General features: G+C 39.1%; 1 pseudogene; it reads left to right on the forward strand.

Moving 5' to 3' along the window:
- Window positions 1-1453: 1453 nt before the first annotated feature.
- LOC141681346 (small nucleolar RNA R71) lies at window positions 1454-1550 on the forward strand (annotated as a pseudogene).
- The last annotated feature ends 1451 nt before the right edge of the window (window positions 1551-3001 follow it).

Consider the following 3001-nt stretch of genomic DNA (forward strand, 5'->3'; position numbering starts at 1 on the left):
CTTCCTAAGATTATGGGAATTTTCTTATCCTCCTCGAAATCAAGAATTACAAAATCAGCAGGGAAAATGAGTTTATCCACCTTGAACAAGACATCCTCCACAATACCTCGCGGATATGTAATAGAACGATAGGCCAACTGCAAAGTCATGTATGTGGGCTTTGGATCAGGCAAGTCCAACTTTTTGAAGATTGACAATGGCATCAGATTGATGCTAGCTCCCAAGTCACATAGACACTTATCAAGTGACACATTTCCAATGGTGCAAGGAATAGTGAAGCTTCCAGGAGCTTTAAGCTTCAGAGGCAATTTCTGTTGCAGCACAATACTGTATTCCTCCGTGAGAGTAACGGTCTCTAAGTCATCAAGCTTCACCTTCCTAGAGAGAATAACTTTCATGAACTTTGCATAACTAGGCATTTGCTCAAGAGCATCAGCAAAAGGTATGTTGATGTGAAGTTTCTTGAACACCTCCAGAAACTTCGCAAACTGCTTATCCAGTTTCTTCTTCTGCAACCTCTTAGAAAAAGGAGGTGGATGATATATTTGTTTCTCCCATGTATTACCCTCAGGAGGAGTGTGCTCAACAGTAGTCTTCCTTGGTTCCACTTCGGCTTCCTTCTGCACTTCTTCTTCATTAGCCTCCACTTCAAGATCTAGAGTCTTAGCTTCTTCAGGATTCACAACCTTACTAGACCTCAATGTGATGGCTTTAACATGCTCCTGAGCTTCCTTCTTGCCTGGCACTTAAGTATCGCTCGGAAGCGTGCCAGGTTGCCGATTCAGTAATGCATTAGCAATTTGCCCAATCTGATTTTCCAAGGTCTTGATAGAGATAGCTTGGCTCTTGCACATGAGTCTCAACTCCTCCAATTCAGATTTTTCATTAGCTTGAGGTAACTACTGAAGTTGAAGTTGCTGCTTCGGGGCATATTGCGGTTGCTGAAGACCAGGAGGGTTATACTGCCTTGCTATATATAGCTGATAAAATTGTTTCACCGCATTTTGATTGTTACTCCAGTTGAAGTTATGATGATTGCGGTTGTTCGGATGATAAGTGGCTGGAGCTTGTTGTTGTGATCTCTGAAAGTTGCTCACAAATTGAGCGAATTCGCTAGAAATAGCACACTGCTTAGTTTCATGTGCCCCCGCATAAAGCTCATAAACATTAGTAATCCAATTAACTCCATAATTAGCCAAAAAGTCCACTTTCATCGTCAAAGCTTGAAGTTGAGCAGCTATAGCAGTAGCTTGATCCACTTCCAAAATTCCTGCTATATTTCTTTGCAACATTCTTTGCCTAGGATTCTGGTATTCATTGGCTGCCATTAGCTCAATCAACTCATAAGCTTCATTGTAACTTTTAGCCCATAAGGCTCCACCATGCATGGAGCATAGGTCAAGATTGTGCACCTAAACCATTGTAGAAATAGTTGATAATCATCCAATCAGGCATGCCGTGGTGTGGGCACTTCTTTAGCATCTCCTTATATTGATCCCAAGCCTCACACAGAGATTCACCAGTTTGCTGAGCAAACTGAGTAAGAGCATTCGTTATTACAGCAGTCTTCACCATAGGAAAGAATTTAGTGAGAAACTTCTGAGCAAGATCCTCCCATTAGGTGATAGACCCTGGTGGTAGAGAATGTAACAACACTTTGCTTTATCCCTCAAAGAGAACGGGAATAGTCACAGCTTGGTAGCATCTTCAGACACATTGTTGAACCTGAAAGTGTCGCAGATCTCGATGAAATCCCTGATGTGTATGTTGGGGTCTTCAATAGGATTACCCTCAAACTGAACTGAGTTCTGTATCATCTAAATCGTTCTCGACTTGATCTCAAAAGTGTTAGCCGTGATGGCTGGCCTGATGATGCTTGACTAAATATCATTGATCTTAGGCTTGGAATAGTCCATAAAAGCCTTAAAATTATCTGCTTGATCCCCCATCTCTAATAAAGGTGGTTCTTCGATTTTCTCTTCTTCTACTACTTTCTCTTTGTCCTCAAAATCTTCCCTTCGCTCCTCCATAAATTCTTCCTCGTCTTTTTCCAGAATTCTCCTACGAACTCTTGAACGTGTTTGCATAAATGATCGCTAGATTACCTGAAATATGATAAGAAAAAGAGTAGATAAGTAACAATGTCTGAGTCAATGAAATTTGACGATCACTGATGTCAAACACAAAAATTAAAAGTTAACACTACAATCCCCAGCAGCGGTGCCAAAAACATGTTAGGGCTAAACACGCGCTAATAATTCACACAAGTATACGTATTCGCAAGTAATATAGAATTGTTTCTAGTTCGTTCCCAAAGAGACTGGCTTTGGTTAACTATGTAATTTTTACACTTATGCACCGATGATATGGTTATTATCCAATGCTAAGATGATAACAAATTGGGTTTGATTATAAGTACGAATTAAACTAACAATTATAACTAAGAGAGTAAAGAGAGTTGTATATTATATGAGACAAATATGGGATTCTAACTTCATTAAATACTTCATTTAATAGCCTTATTGTTCTTAAACTTAGCATGCAATGGTGATGACACTAATCAGAAAACACGAAACTGTTGAATGCCAACTTTCGATGCACGAATAACATACTACCAGACATCCACAAAAGAGATAGAAGCTGAATAGACACCAATTATATTGAGACCCTATATGTCTGTAGAATTTGACAACATAAAGGTTTAAAGCACAAGTTATCTATCATGATTACATTGGGCAAGTAAGATGGGTAAAATTACCTACGAATTATGCTTAACAATAACACATGAACCTATGCTAGCATGGAAAGTTCTAAATCCTTAAATTCACTGACGCTTCATTAAAGATTAACACGCTATCTTACAAGTTCGTGACTCTTATAAGACGAATAAGCACAACCAATACTAGGTTATCATATAATCACCACACACTAAGGCATCAAAACCAATTAACTAAAGAAATCCATAAATAAATCTGCTAGAACCCCACGATAACGATTAGCC

This window comes from Apium graveolens, chromosome 8 (assembly GCF_009905375.1).
Source record: "Apium graveolens cultivar Ventura chromosome 8, ASM990537v1, whole genome shotgun sequence".
NCBI lineage: Eukaryota > Viridiplantae > Streptophyta > Magnoliopsida > Apiales > Apiaceae > Apium > Apium graveolens.